The sequence below is a fragment of the Ranitomeya imitator genome, chromosome 5 (assembly GCF_032444005.1).
Source record: "Ranitomeya imitator isolate aRanImi1 chromosome 5, aRanImi1.pri, whole genome shotgun sequence".
Lineage (NCBI taxonomy): Eukaryota > Metazoa > Chordata > Amphibia > Anura > Dendrobatidae > Ranitomeya > Ranitomeya imitator.
In genome coordinates, this window is record NC_091286.1 from 481,605,231 (window position 1) to 481,622,375 (window position 17,145).

Below are 17,145 nucleotides of genomic sequence, written 5' to 3' on the forward strand. Positions count from 1 at the left end.
ATGAACTGCAGAGAGCTGGGACCAATGTAACAAGGCCTACCATAAGTAACACACTACGCCACCATGGACTCAGATCCTGCAGTGCCAGACGTGTCCCACTGCTTAAGCCAGTACATGTCCGGGCCCGTCTGAAGTTTGCTAGAGAGCATTTGGATGATCCAGAGGAGTTTTGGGAGAATGTCCTATGGTCTGATGAAACCAAACTGGAACTGTTTGGTAGAAACACAACTTGTCGTGTTTGGAGGAAAAAGAATACTGAGTTGCATCCATCAAACACCATACCCACTGTAAAGCATGGTGGTGGAAACATCATGCTTTGGGGCTGATTCTCTGCAAAGGGGCCAGGACAACTGATCCGGGTACATGAAAGAATGAATGGGGCCATGTATCGTGAGATTTTGAGTGCAAACCTCCTTCCATCAGCAAGGGCATTGAAGATGAAACGTGGCTGGGTCTTTCAACATGACAATGATCCAAAGCACACCACCAGGGCAATGAAGGAGTGGCTTCGTAAGAAGCATTTCAAGGTCCTGGAGTGGCCTAGCCAGTCTCCAGATCTCAACCCTATAGAAAACCTTTGGAGGGAGTTGAAAGTCCGTGTTGCCAAGCAAAAAGCCAAAAACATCACTGCTCTAGAGGAGATCTGCATGGAGGAATGGGCCAACATACCAACAACAGTGTGTGGCAACCTTGTGAAGACTTACAGAAAACGTTTGACCTCTGTCATTGCCAACAAAGGATATATTACAAAGTATTGAGATGAAATTTTGTTTCTGACCAAATACTTATTTTCCACCATAATATGCAAATAAAATGTTAAAAAATCAGACAATGTGATTTTCTGGATTTTTTTTTCTCAGTTTGTCTCCCATGGTTGAGGTTCACCTATGATGTAAATTACAGACGCCTCATCTTTTTAAGTGGTGAAACTTGCACTATTGCTGACTGACTAAATACTTTTTTGCCCCACTGTATATATATACAGTTAGGTCCATATATATTTGGACAGCGACAACATTTTTCTAATTTTGGTTATAGACATTACCACAATGAGTTTTAAGCAAAACAATTCAGATGCAGTTGAAGTTCAGACTTTCAGCTTTCATTTGAGGGTATCCACATTATATTTGGATGAAGGGTTTAGGAGTTTCAGCTCCTTAACATGTGCCACCCTGTTTTTAAAGGGACCAAAAGTTATTGGACAATTGACTCCAAGGCTATTTCATGGACTGGTGTGGGCAATCCCTTTGTTATGTTATTCTCAATTAAGGAGATAAAAGGCCTGCAGTTGATTTGAGGTGTGGTGCTTGCATTTGGAAGGTTTTGCTGTGAAGTAAACATGCGGTCAAAGGAGCTCTCCATGCAGGTGAAACAAACCATCCTTAAGCTGTGAAAACAGAAAAAAACCCATCTGAGAAATTGCTACAATATTAGGAGTGGCAAAATCTACAGTTTGGTACATCCTGAGAAAGAAAGAAAGCACTGGTGAACTCATCAATGCAAAAAGACCTGGGCGCCCACGGAAGACAACAGTGGTGGATGATCGAAGATTAATCTCCATGGTGAAGAGAAACCCCTTCACAACAGCCAACCAAGTGAACAACACTCTCCAGGAGGTCGGCGTATCAATATCCAAATCTACCATAAAGAGAAGACTGCATGAAAGTAAATACAGAGGGTTCACTGCATGGTGCAAACCACTCATAAGTATCAAGAATAAAAAGGCTAGACTGGACTTTGCTAAAAAACATCTAAAAAAGCCAGCACAGTTCTGGAAGAACATTCTTTGGACAGATGAAACCAAGATCAACCTCTACCAGAATGATGGAAAGAGAAAAGTATGGTGAAGGTGTGGTACAGCTCATGATCCAAAGCATACCACATCATCTGTAAAACACGGCGGAGGCAGTGTGATGGCTTGGACATGCATGGCTGCCAGTTGCACTGGGTCACTAGTGTTTACTGATGATGTGACACAGGACAGAAGCAGCCGAATGAATTCTGAGGTATTCAGAGCTAAACTGTGTGCTCAGATCCAGCCAAATGCAGCCAAACTGATTGGTCGTCGTTTCATACTATAGATGGACAATGACCCAAAACAAAGCCAAAGCAACCCAGGAGTTTATTAAAGCAAAGAAGTGGAATATTCTTGAATGGCAAAGTCAGTTACCTGATCTCAACCCAATTGAGCATGCATTTCACTTGTTAAAGACTAAACTTCAGACAGAAAGGCCCTCAAACAAACAGCAACTGAAAACCACCGCAGTGAAGGCCTGGCAGAGCATCAAAAAGGAGGAAACACAGCATCTGGTGATGTCTATAAGTTCAAGACTTCAGGCAGTCATTGCCAACAAAGGGTTTTTAACCAAGTGCTAAAAATGAACATTTTATTTAAAATTATTGAATTTGTCCAATTACTTTTGGTCCTTTTAAAAACAGGGTGGCACATGTTAAGGATCTGAAACTCCTAAACCCTTCATCCAATTTTAATGTGGATACCCTCAAATGAAAGCTGAAAGTCTGAACTTCAACTGCATCTGAATTGTTTTGTTTAAAATTCATTGTGGTAATGTCTATAACCAAAATTAGAAAAAGGTTGTCTCTGTCCAAATATATATGGACCTAACTGTATGTCAGTGAGACACATATATGCATATATTAATATTTCATACAGCGCTAGATAGCAGAAAAGCCGGTATTTCAATTGCCGGCTTTTCCTATCTCCTTCTCAAACCCGACATGATATGAGACATGGTTTACATACAGTAAACCATCTCATATCCCTTCATTACATATTCCTCTTTAGTAATGTAAGAAGTGTCTTGTTGTAAAATTTGTGGGCTCTAGCTATTAGATTAAAGGGTTAAATCGCGGAAAAAATTGGCGTGGGCTCCCGCGCAATTTTCTCCGCCAGAGTGGGAAAGCCAGTGACTGAGGGCAGATATTAATAGCCTGGAGAGGGTCCATGGTTATTGGCCCCCCTGGCTAAAAACATCTGCCCCCAGCCACCCAGAAAAGGCCCATCTGGAAGATGCGCCTATTCTGGCACTTAGCCTCTCTCTTCCCACTCCCGTGTAGCGGTGGGATATGGGGTAATGAAGAGTTAATGCCACCTTGCTATTGTAAAGTGACATTAAGCCAGATTAATAATGGAGAAGCGTCAATTATGACACCTCTCCATTATTAATCCAATAGTACGAAATGGTTTATAAAACACACACACATTATTACAAAGTATTTTAATGAAATAAAGACACAGGGTGTTTTAATATTTTATTATACTCTTAATCCACCTGAAAATGTCACCTAAAACAAAGTTAAAAAAACAAACAACAAAATTCCATACCTTCCGTCATGCAGTCTTGTCCCACGCTGTAAATCCATCTGAAGGGGTAAATCATTTTACACCCAGGAGCTCTGCTAATGCAGCTGTGCTCGTGGCTGTAAAAACCCGGGAATGAATGGAATGCAGGGGAATGTACTGTAGTTACCTCGAATCGCGGTGATGCACCCTCTACTGGATGTCCTCATATGAACTCGAGCCTGGGAACTTTTCAGAATATTTTCCCACGCTCGAGTTCATATGAGTTCATCCTGCAGAGGGCTGCAATGTTGCAGCAACCAAAAAAACTGAATTCTGGTGTTTTGATTTTTTTCTCATTACCCGGTTTACTGATTGGATTAATTATTTTTATATATTGATAGATCCGGTGATTCTGAACGCGGCGATACCAAATATATGTTTTTTTTATTGTTTTATTTTGAATGGGGCAAATGGGGGGTGATTTAAACTTTTAGATTTTTTTAGATTTTTAAAAACTTTTTTATTACTTTTTACTTGCTTCAATAGCCTTCATGGGAGAACTAGAAGCTGTAATCATCCGATAACTTATGCTAAATAGAGAAGGGCTTTAGCGATCCTGCAGGGACACCCACAGGGGTCTCCTGCAGACCCTGGGTTGTCATACCAACCCATTGGTGACCCACGATCATGTGACACGTGCCGATGAGCATGATTAGAAACGTGCTTCCAGCGCGTGAATGTTAAATGCTGCTGTCAAAGATTTACACGGCATTTGACATGGATCGCAATTCCACATGTGGCTGTTAGGGGCACATGACAGCTGATAATATCAGCTATCATGTGCCGGAAAAGGTGCGGGCTCATTGTCGGAGCCCGCACTAAACAGTGGGAGGTGTCCGATGTCAGATATATCCGTCACTGGATGTTAAGGGGTTAATCTTCTGAGAAAGAACATGATCGTTTTAATATTAAGTCCAGCAGGAGGCAGAAAAGGGGGTTATTAAAGGGAACATGTCACCTGATTCATACTGCCTGATTCATGCTGCCTGATTCATACTGCATATAAATACAAATATATTGGCCTGCACTCTATAATTGAGTCGGGGTGCTGGTGTGACAGACCATAGGGTCTATAACAAGTATTGTAATAGGATCCACCGCACTCCCTATGTGGAATATCTTATACAGAAATTCAATTTTTTGAAATTTGCTCATTTATTTTGTGCAAAAGAACAATCATACAGGTATATCAGATCAAATCAGAATTATTACAAAAATTGTGAATGCGACTCAATATGATTTCGACGTTTCGACCCTTCCCGGGTCTTATTCTTGTGGTCGCACTGTGAATATAAAACGATATATACAAATCTAAACATCGATAATAAACATAGATTATTAACAAATACAATACAACAGACAAATATATGGTACAATATATACATTATAGTTTGATTCTTTAGTAAGTGCTCCCCATCTGTAAACTATTAATACTATGAGGCTGGGCTCTGGTGAACACTCTAGAGGGAGTCTGTCAAGTGACATAGTATCTCACGAGAACTTCAATCTCATCAAGTAGGATTATTACCTTAGTCCAGGCTACGTGAATAGTTCTTAGAACAGAAATTATGTCCCTGTAATATCCAGGGGCTATGGAAAATGATAATTACATAAATAAAATTAATATCCGGTGGTGAATATCATAGGTCAAGGTCAAGTATATGTATCTAGGAAGGTAAATTACCAGGTATAGTCTTTTGATATTTAAGTGCAGCCTCGAGATTGATCTGTCTCTGGATGTGACCTGTAAAGTCACATACAACTGTAAGTAATAGTGGGTAATAGAATCCCAAAGAGATTGGACAAAGTGGTTACCTTAATAAAGACCAATGGTGATGTTTCAGTGTCCTGCTGATGATTGTTATTTAGTTTAGGGGCTGGTTCGCCTTTCGGTACAATCTGGAAAGTTATATGTATAGTGGTAATATGATATAGAAAATAAAGTAGATTAGATAAAATATACAAAGCCCCATGATCATGGTAAAAGGTAATTACCTCCTCCGGCCGTAATGATTTATGTACTATAGGTAATAGGTAAGGTGCATGCAGCCTTCTGGGTATAGTGTTTCCAGGGAAAACCTGAAATATCATAGGTTGATCCAGTGAGAAACGGTTATTTATATAGGAGTGTCCCAGGGAGGGTGAACGATCATTACCTTGGACTGTGGTAACAGCGGCGCATCCGCGTCTTGCTGTTGTTTGTAATGGCATATAACCCTATAGGGATCAAAGTCAAACAAATAGGTGTGATACAATGTATGGCACCTACTTCCAGAAGTAATGAGGGGTCTGCATAATTGTACCTGTAGTGGCCGGTGAATCGCGCTCCTGTGTCCTGATGTGAGGCATGTTTTCTGTCCTGTGGAGCCCCTTATGTACTATCGCCGCTCTATGGATAACCGGAAGTGATGTAATGCGCCCTGGAACAGTGTGTGTGCGCATGCCCCGGCGTTCCATGTGGATTCATGGCGCCGCTCTAAGCTAAATGCAGGGGGCCAGTGATAGGTGCGTCATACAGCGCCTCTTGTGCGCTTGTGCGCATGTCTCTGAATCTGCCTGGCGCCGCTGCGTGTGAGGGAGAAATCCTTAGTAGGATGTGGCATAGCGCTGTCACAGGGAGGGGGTGTGTCAGGATGTAGCGTCCTATATGGATGTGCTATCATGTGTCCCAGGGATAAGTCATGGCTACTGATAGAAGGAAGCAGGAAATTATTCATGTCCCTATCTATATCTTGAGGAGCTTGGAGGGCTGAGGGATATACCATCCTACCGGATATAGGATAAAGTAATGCAGACAAATAAAATGAAAATAGGAGATTTAAATTGGAAAATAATGAACAAAAGGAAATAAAAATAAATATAAAAATACAAAATACAATAAGCCTGGATGGAAAAACCGGAAAATAATGAAATAAATAAAAATAAAATTGCAAAGGGGGGGGGGGGGAAAAAACGATTATATGAATGCATATGTAGACAAAAGAGAAAATAAACTAAAATAAAAGTAAAAATAAGATTGAACAGAAAAAATGAAAAAATAGAAAAAATAAAATGAAAAAATAAAATAAAAATCAAAATAAAATAAAACAGAAAAAAATAAAACAGAAAAAATAGAACCCGGGGAGCCAGGAGTAGACACTCACCTAGAACCGAATGGCATCAGCGTGTCTAAAAAAGGAGTAAAAAGGAAGAACGGTTAGTATTATATTAGCCAATTGATTTCCCTATTAAGACCCCTGGGTTCTAACGTATCCAGGGTGTGGATCCAATAACTCTCCCTTTGTTTAAGGGTCCTCACACGATCGCCCCCACGCCTAGGGCGGTCTATTTGCTCTATTACTTGAAATTTGAGTTGTGCTATCGAATGGTGATTTTTTAAGAAGTGGTCTGGTAGGGGGAGCCAGGTCTTGCTGCATCTTATGGTGGATTTGTGACTGGATATCCTGTCTTTTATATGTTGTGTGGTCTCTCCTACATATAGGAGGCCACATGGGCATTTCACCAGGTACACAACAAAGTTAGAATTGCAGGTATAATATCCTTTTATGGGGTAGGATTTACCAGTTCTGGGATGCACAATATTTTCTGATTTTATGACGTTAGAGCAGGAAGCACAACTGAGGCAGGGAAATGTACCATTACGTCTCGTACCCAATAGTCTCTGTGTGACTGTTGGTTGAGCGCTGCCTATGTCCGCTCGTACCAGTTTGTCTCTCAGATTGGCTGCCCTCTTGGTGCACATTAATGTGGGGTTATTGAATGATTCAATATTGGGATAGGCCCGGGCTAAAAGTGGCCAGTGTTTCCTAATAATAGAGTGGACTTTAGGCATAAGGGGATGGTATGTATGCACAAACGGCACCCTTTCATTCTGTTGCATACGTGGAGGAGGTGAAGATGGAGTTAGGGCTCGGATTTTTTCTTTGGCTATTAAGTTAGATGGATAGCTGCGTTCTTGAAATTTTTGTGCCATTGTTTCAAGTCTGGTAGTAGCTGTGGTCGTTTCAGAAACAATTCGTGTAACCCTATGGAATTGTGAACGAGGTATGCTATTTTTTGTACTCTTGGGATGGCAACTAGTATAGTGTAGTATACTGTTGCAATCCGTAGGTTTACAGAATAAGTCAGTCTGGAGATTGCCCATTGAATCTTTGAATACTAATGTATCAAGGAATGGTACGGAGTTGTTATCATGGTGAATGGTAAACTTCAATTCATGGTAAATGGAGTTAAGGAAGGTAAAAAATTTGTCAAGAGTGGTGGTCGTGCCTTTCCAGATGAGGAATATGTCATCTATGAACCTGTGATAGCAAATAGCATTTTGTTGGAATAATGGATTAGTAAAGACATGTCTAACCTCAAAATGGTTCATAAAAGCGTTAGCATAGGCCGGTGCCATGTTAGACCTCATCGCGGTACCCCGTTGTTGATTATAGAACGTGTCTTCATATAGGAAATAGTTCTCATAGAGAACCAAACTCAGGAGGTCCAGGCAAAGTTGGACCGTATCTGGTGTGTGATTGGATTCCTCTAGTAGTGATTTGGTAGCCTCAATCCCCTTGTCGTGTGAGATCGATGTATAGAGGCTATTAACGTCAAAAGTTACTAGTAAACTGTCCGGGGGGACTGACCCAAGTTGTTTGAGGATGGTTAGGAAGTGTCCGGTGTCTAATAGAAAGGACTTAGTTTTCCTAACTAGAGGAGTTAGTATCTTTTCCAGGAAGACAGATAGGGGCGAGAGGATAGACTCCGTTGAAGCTACAATTGGTCTCCCTGGCGGGTTGATGAGTGATTTGTGTATCTTTGGTAGGATATAAAACACGGGTGTGATCGGATGAGGGTGTGACAGAAAAGTGGCTGTTTTGTGGTCTATGATATTCCGGTCAAGATATGATTTAACTATATATTTAATCTTTCGGTCAATATCAAAAGTGGGATCCCTTGGTATGGCTTGGTAGGTCTCAGTATCTGACAATTGTCTATGGACTTCCTGGCAATAAGTATGTCGGTCCATGACTACAGTCGCCCCACCCTTGTCCGCTGGCTTTATGATAATCCCCTTATTCTCAGTCAGTGACTTTAGTGCCCTTTTCTCACTTGGTGCTAGGTTAGGGTGTGTTGGAAACAAACCCAGTTTTTGTTGGTGCGAGATATACTTGACCTTGACCTATGATATTCACCACCGGATATTAATTTTATTTATGTAATTATCATTTTCCATAGCCCCTGGATATTACAGGGACATCATTTCTGTTCTAAGAACTATTCACGTAGCCTGGACTAAGGTAATAATCCTACTTGATGAGATTGAAGTTCTCGTGAGATACTATGTCACTTGACAGACTCCCTCTACAGTGTTCACCAGAGCCCAGCCTCATAGTATTAATAGTTTACAGATGGGGAGCACTTACTAAAGAATCAAACTATAATGTATATATTGTACCATATATTTGTCTGTTGTATTGTATTTGTTAATAATCTATGTTTATTATCGATGTTTAGATTTATATATATCGTTTTATATTCACAGTGCGACCACAAGAATAAGACCCGGGAAGGGTCGAAACGTCGAAATCATATTGAGTCGCATTCACAATTTTTGTAATAATTCTGATTTGATCTGATATACCTGTATGATTGTTCTTTTGCACAAAATAAATGAGCAAATTTCAAAAAATTGAATTTCTGTATAAGATATTCCATATAGGGAGTGCGGTGGATCCTATTACAATACTTGATTCATACTGCAGGCAGACCAGACCCTCGCTCCTCCAGGGGCCTTCAGCCAGTGCCTGCTATGGGGCCCCTGAGTAAGATGGGGCCAGCGATGCCCCCTCCCCACATCGCGCATTCAACTTATCGGCATCATAGATGCTGATAAAGTTGAAAGCAATGATGGAGGAGAGTCAGTTGACACTACCTCTCCCATTACTCCCCTTCTGCCTCTGACTCAGCCTTTTTCAGCAGTGGAGCTGATGAGATACTGCGGCGCTCTGCAGAAATCAGAGCAGCTGGGGAACAAGGAGGAGAGGTAAGTATTGTGTGTGTGTGTCTGCATAATAGTGTGTGTATGTTTGTAAGTGTCTGCATTATAGTGTGTGTATGTGTGTCGGTCTGTTTTATAATGTGTGTATGTCTGCTGCACAAAAGTGTGTGTGGGGAGACTGCACTATATTGTGGGGTGCTGCATTATACTGTATGGGGGGACTGCACTATTCTGTGCATGTGGGACTGCACTATACTGTGTGTGGGGGCTTCATTGTACTGTGTGTGGGGGCTGAACTATACTGTGTGAGGGACTGCATTATACTGTGTGGGGGGCTAAATTATACTGTGTGTGGCGAGGCTGCACTATATGTGTGTAGGGCTGCTTTATAATCTGGGGGGCTGCATTATACTCTGAGGAGGCTGCTTTATACTGTGTGTAGGGGGACTGCACTATACTGCGTGGGGGCTGCATTATACTGTGTGTGGGGGCTGCAATATACTGTGTGTGTGTTTGTGGAGGGGGCTGCATTATACTGTGTGCAGGGCTGTATTATACTCTGAGGGGGCTGCTTTATACTCTTGGGGGCTGCATTATACTCTGGGGGCTGCATTACAGTGTGTGTGAAGGGGGCTGCACTATACTGTGTGTGCTTGTGGGGGCTGCATTATACTGTGTGCAGGGCTGTATTATATGCAAAAAAGAAGAAGGACGCTGCTACAAATTGCACACCACCCAGTATATAAACATACAAAACAAACACTTTATTAGCATGAACAATAAAAACAATTAAAAACACTACGCCACTGTAGACCACCTGGACACATAACGTATACATATATATCACCAATCCTTCGAGTCGGTATTCTTTATTTGCTTACAAAAACATCTTCACGGCCGGGGGTGCAATAATACAGTGTGCGGCAAGTCTGACGACAGCTGTTTCGCGCCTGCCTGGCAGGTCAGGACCTGTAGAAGCACCAGGCAGGCGTGAAACAGCTGTCGTCAGACTTGCCGCACTCTGTATTATTGCACCCCCGGCCATGAAGATGTTTTTGTAAGCAAATAGAGAATACCGACTCGAAGGATTGGTGAGTGCTGCCTCTTCTGTTTTTGTGCTTCTACGTTGGAATTGTTCACTGGCTTTTCAGGCACGAGCACCCGAGATCCGGCTGTTTCACTTCAGACGCAGGTGAGCAGGCGTCGCTATACCCATAAGCAGTGGTACGGTCTGCTTTTTCTCTACTTAGACTGAGTATACATATATATACAGATAATAACTATACAACTTATCAATATATCCAAGGTAAGTATGAAGATATATATATATATATATATATATATATGGTATTAACTACCTACCTAACGGCTCATGGGGGGTCGAAAACATATGCATAATGACCCACACTCCCATATATAGTAGGGAGATAAGCCCAGGTCAAAGGTTGATAAACAGGGCTGTATTATACTCTGGGGGCTGCATTATACTGTGTGTGTTGGGGACTCCATTATACTGTGTGTGAAGGGGACTGCATTATACTGTGTGTGTTTGTGGGGGGCTGATTTATACTGTGTTGGGGGTGGAGCCTGTATTATACTGTGTGTGGGGCTGAATTATACTCTAAGGGGGCTGCATTATATGCTGGGGGGCTGCATTACAGTGTCTGTGAAGGGGGCTGCACTATACTTTGTGTGTTTGTGGGGACTGCATTATGCTGTCAGTGTGGGGCCTCATTATACTCTGAGGGGGCTGCATTGTACTCTATGGGGGGCTTCAGTATACACTGAGAGGGGCTGCAGTATACTCTATGAGGGGGTGCATTATACTCTACCAAGGACCATGGAGAGTGCATTTTACTATATGTATTATATGGGACCTGCATTATACTGTATCGAGGACTATCTGTACCAATCATTCTTCCCCAGCCGGAGTAAGGGTAGGTGCACATGGCCAGTAAACGATGCGAGTTGGATGTTGCATACTTGTGCAGTGGCCAGATGGTACAGTATAGTTGATGGGATTTCAAGAAATCCCATGCCCACTATGCGTGCACAGACGCCCGCAGCTCACCCGCAGAGGACATGCGGCTCGTCTTTCCAGACAGCAGCATGTCATTTTATGTTTATTTGTCTCCGCAAGTTAAATTTCACCCATAAAATGTATTGGACGCAGTGAATCCGCACGGTTCAATGAACACATGCGGATTCACCTGCTTTCAAAAGCCGACAGCGCTTTCGACACAGCAGACATGTGCTATGTCCAAAGCGCTGCCAATTATTGAACATGTGCACCTACCCTAAAGAGGCGGGGAAACAAGCATCGGACGTCTTCAATATTGTCGGTCACGAATGTTTCTGTGTGATGGTGCGATATGTTAGCATTTAAACTTTTGCCAGGGGCCCCACTTTGTCTAAAACTGGTCCTGATCATTATGCTACATCTAACAGAGCCTGGCTGCACAACTGCTACCTGGTTCATTTCTCTCTGAAGCGGTGGAACAATTAAATATACTTTGAAGGGAACCAGTCATGTAAAAAACGCTATTAACCTGCAGATATATTGTTAACCTGGGGCTGCCTGGCGCCCACACTGAGAGCTCCACTGCCAGGAGCCCCGCTGCCCCAGCATTAGGCCTCATTCACACGTCAGTAATTTGTTTTCAGTATTTCATCAGTATTTGTTGCCAAATCCAGTCTTTCAATTATAGTTTATCTCGGTAAGTTGCACTCCTGGCTTTGACATACAAACACTAATGCAAAATATTGACCAAATACTGACGTGTGAATAAGCCATTAGAGCCAGCTGTTAGTACCAGAGGAGTGGTCACAGCTGCCACTCACTATGTACTGAGTGGTGACTGAAGAAGAAGCTGGTGCACCCCTATGACTAAAAGCCCGAGGCTGATTGAATGAATAAAACTCATTTTCTCACAGCAGCGCGACTCTCAGTCAGGCGTGAGACATCTTCAGAACGCTAATAACCTGTAAAATAACACCATATCTGCAGGTTAAGGCCACGTTCACACGTTCAGTATTTGGTCAGTATTTTACATCAGTATTTGTAAGCCAAAACCAGGAGTGGAACAATCAGAGGAAAAGTATAATAGAAACACATGCACCACTTCTGCATTTATCACCCACTCCTGGTTTTGGCTTACAAATATCAAACACCGACTGAAAATGTGAATGTAGCTTATTAGTGTTAAGGGGACTATGTCAGCACAGAATGACTGTTCAAACCAAGCACGGACATTTGATGCATCATGCTGTCGCCAATCCTTTATATACACCTTCCTATCTGCTCGGTTTCCATTTATCTCTGTCCTTTTCTGGCCCAGAGCTGTCAATCAAAGAAGAGGGGAGGTGGAGATTGAGGGAAAACAAGCAGGTGGGAAGATGTATATAAATGATTAGCCGTGCAGTGAAGCACCGAGCGGCGCTACTTAGTTTGAACAGTCATCTAGTGCTGACAGTCCCTTTAATTACATGACAGGTTCCCTTTAAAGACCCAATCGGCCTGAGTCATAGATAAGTCTAGTCTCTTAGCCCCGCCCCTAGCTGCCTCTTCCCTTTGAGGTGATTGACAGGTCTCTACTTATGTATGCATGAGGGACAGACCTTCAGACACCAGCAGCAGCACTGGGCACAGGTGGCGCGAGAAGAAGCCAGACTAGTCTGGTCTCCAGCTACAGTTCCCAGCTGTCTTTTTTAAGTGTATTTTCTCTGAAATGCCAGAGTGGGCAGCAGGAATCAGGTGACAGGTTTCCTTTACAAATAAAAAATTAATTCTTTTTTTTTTTAATAAATAGCTGCTGGGTCCGCCCTATGCACTGGACCCCCACCGAGTGCTAAACATAGCCCTGATGGTAGATACCTGTGCTTGGTGTGACGCTATTTTTTTGTGCGCTGTAGAATACACTATTTCCTAGACCCAGCACTGCTAGGACACGCCGCTTTTATCAATGTTCCACTTCTTTTTTTCTTGTTACAATAAAGTAATTTAATACATAAAATGCATTTACCGAATAAAGCGAGGCAAAATCTGCTCCGTCCTACATACGCTGTGAGCTATTTTGACAGCAGTTTTTGTTAATGCCTCAGTGGAGGACAACAGCAAATAAAATGGTTTACCTCAAGGTTGACAGGCCGTACTATTGTCATGTCCTTCACAGTCACACATCACATTCTCTTCTAACCCAATACACAGCTCTTTGTGCATGAATAACAAGGCCAGCACTGGCCTTTATACCGTCTCTGGAAGATATTCCGACATTCGTACTTATCCATCAGTCCGGTCCGCACTTGTGTCTGCATTTACACTCAGACGGCGTATTTAGGACAAACAGCCAGTCCTGCACATTCCTGCTACTGAGGCAGAACGGGATGATTAAGATGTGGGGCTGGGAACGTTATTCTGCTATCCAGGCGATTACATACAATTAGCGTGGCTGTGTTGTGTGTCCGCGATGCATCTGTATGACAGAAAATCCTGCCAAATCAAGCATGAAGCGCAGAGAATTAGTGATTGTATTACTATTGTAAAACGGCAATATCCAAGGATCAGCAGCCTTATTTCAATTGTGCGAACATAACCGCGTTTCTGGCAAAGTTGCATTGAAGGACGGTTTCACACGTCCATGTTTCACAGAGTACGGACCACAGTGAACGGACTGGCCAAGGGTCTCCTGACCTGAACTCAACAGCTTCTTAGATGATGTAGTCGAGAAGACTTGTGGTTAGGCCGGAGTCACACTTAACGTATGAAAAATCGGTCCAATTTTCTCATCCGAGTGTCGCACAAATGTTCACCGTATGGTGATCCGTTTGCAATGCGATGATGCAATTTCCTCGCATCTATGTATCCGTATAACATCCGTATGGAACCCGTATGACATGCATATGGCTTTACATTTCTCACTGCTTTTCCCCAATGAATTTAATGGGTCAAAGGGCTGAAATTAGGAAAATGTGGGTGCATTTGTCGCAAATCGCACTGATGGTCCGCGTGGTGTCCGATTTTTTTTCTCACACCCATAGACTTGCATTGGTGAGACTCAAGCGATATACGCATACAATCGCAGCATGCTGCGATTTCACCAGCACGCTGAATACGCCAGAGAAAAAAAACAGTGAGTATAACAGTTGTCCGAGTGCTATGCGATGTTTTCTCGCATAGCACTCGTCCGTATTCTACGATAGTGTGACCCCAGCCTGAAGCCGGCCTCACACTAGCGTGTTTAACGGACGTAAGAGAGGTGCTGAAAATACAGATTGCATACGGTACAATGATTCTCTATGGCCCAGCTCCTATCTTTACTGATCCGTATTATACGGTCTTCTACGGCCATAGAAAAACTTGTCACCATATTGCACAAAAAATACGCCATTGAAAGTCTATGGGGGCCAGAAAAAAATATGGATTACACACGGACCAACAGTGTGACTTGGGGGAAATACGCAGCGGTGTTCTATAGAAAAGCCGGCAATTCAGTGCGGTGTACAGTAAAATCACACTGACAGCTTACAATAGAATAGCTAAGATAAATGTCTACACATAGTATAGGGATATATATATGTCAGTGAGACACATATATGTATATATATTAATATTTCATACAGTGCTAGATAGCTTAGCTTCTAGATGTGCCTTTTCTGGGGTGGCTGGGGGCAGGTGTTTTTAGCCAGGGGGGGCCAATAACCATGGACTCTCTCCAGGCTATTAATATCTGCCCTCAGTCACTGGCTTTACCACTCTGGCGGAAAAAATTGCGCGGGAGCCCACACCAATTTTTTCCATGATTTAACCCTTAAATTTAATAGCTAGAGCGCCCAAATTTTGCACATACACACTACTAACATTAGTAGTGTGGAATATGCAAAAAAAAAGGGATATGAGATGGTTTACTGTATGTAAACCATTACTAAACATACTGATCCGCTAAGCAAGTAAAAACTGCATGCTAAACCAAAGAGTGTTTAATAAAAAGTTATAATTTTATTAACACAAAACAATACAAATGATAAAACAATGCCTCAAAACCATATAAGTAAATGATGTTAAAGCAGACGGGCGTGAGTAAAATTCCCATAGTTACGAGAAAGCACCAGGTAATAAATACATTCATCGGTTTATAGATTTCAGCACTAGAGCATGCTGAGAAAATACTTTAACTAGACTTTCATAAAAACCCCAGTATTCAATTTGGATATAGTATAACACACTAGAGTAGATAAATGCTGGCCACTTTAACCAATCAAGATACAACAAATCATAACATAATTTAATTACACTATTAAGGACACAGCTGCTCCAAGTTGCAGTTCCAATTAATGCCGCAGCGGCTATTCGTTACACTATTGTATGACCAACTGCTCATAATCATAAATCGCAACCGCTATATATACTTTGTACTGTCAATTTATACTTATAGTATGCAGAATTAATACTCATAAGATATCCATTAACTGATTTTTTAGTAATATAGCGTAAAAGAATATTCTGTGGAATCAATTCAATCATCAAAATACCGGCACATCACTCTATAAAGCCACTATACCTAACCGCTATAATAATTTACTGAGTGAAGCAAGTGGTATCAATGTCAGGACTCTATATAGTGAATAATAAATACAATCTATGCCCGGACCCTATAAAGTGCTACAATATCAACCTCGCATATTAATGAAACCTGCAAATACATTCCAAGCAGCCGATGTCTGTATATGTACGCGAGAATGGTATGTGCCCAAAGACAAGTCTTAAGCAAGCCTGACTGATTATACAAATGATTGTCCACATGCTACAATATGTGTCTAAGCACTGAATAAGTGGAAACCCTTAAAAATACGTGTTACCTGAATCACAAGGTGCTCCCAATATCAGCCGCACATGGAACGCCACTATCCGCCAAACCCCGACGCGCGTTTCGCGACAGCTTCCTCCTGGGGGCATGTCTATAGGGAGGCGTCACAGAGTTTTAAAGCCGTCTAAAACCAATCGAATCAAAGAGGGGTGGAGTTTGCCTTACTCTGATGTTACAAAGGACAGCCGCGACACAAATCCAACCAGCGACAATACATAAAGAGGGGGGTCATAATAAAGCTCTTTAAGTACTATAGTAGATAACCCGATGTCAGATATATTTGATCGCAAGATGCATGACACCCAAATAGGGAATCAATAGGCAGTCTCCCATTGCAAATTGAAGCCCGTCTACCGGCACCTGCCGCAATAACAAATATCTCCTGGCAGTGATATGCACATCAATTGAAAGACAAAATGACACATGTTGGGCCATAAAAGAGAATACCAGCCGTGCCAATTAGCAAAAGAAAACTACATGCAAGATCGCAATATGTGTTCAATGCAGATTAAAGCCAGCTCGCTGAAGATCATCATAGCAAAGAATTTTCCACTGCGACAGTAAAAGTATCCATTAGGATCCACAAAAGTGCAGCATAGTTTTCTTTTAAAAATTGAAACAACATAATATCTATTTAACTAACGAATAAAACAACCAACAACAATAGAAAAAATACTGCAGTGATTATTATTTATCTGGGAAACCCAAAAATAAAAATAAAGAACCTTATGCTAAAAACACACACAGTGAATAGTGGATGACCCACCAACAAAAATAATAATAAGCATGTGTTTTATACCTAGCATGCCCAATCATGACATGGAAGAGATGGCATAACGCACCCCTGACTGACAGTTAAACCATACAATGACCCATATAACAGATCCATTTATCAACCATCAATCACTTCTAAAATATAGTAACTGGTCATA

The 17,145-nt window shown here is 41.9% G+C and overlaps 1 protein-coding gene and 1 long non-coding RNA gene across 2 annotated transcripts in view; one reads left to right on the forward strand and one right to left on the reverse strand.

Annotated features, from left to right (window-relative positions):
* SERPINI2 (serpin family I member 2) overlaps positions 1–17,145 on the forward strand; it is a 192,416-nt gene that overhangs the window by 113,599 nt on the left and 61,672 nt on the right. The gene's annotated exons all lie outside the window — the stretch shown is intronic.
* LOC138680825 (uncharacterized) overlaps positions 5,381–17,145 on the reverse strand; it is a 105,365-nt gene continuing 93,600 nt past the window's right edge. The window contains exons 2-3 of the long non-coding RNA XR_011321789.1: positions 6,508–6,532; positions 5,381–5,581 (exon numbers count right to left, since the gene is read on the reverse strand). This is a non-coding gene — a long non-coding RNA (uncharacterized lncRNA). The remainder of the gene's footprint in view (positions 5,582–6,507; positions 6,533–17,145) is intronic.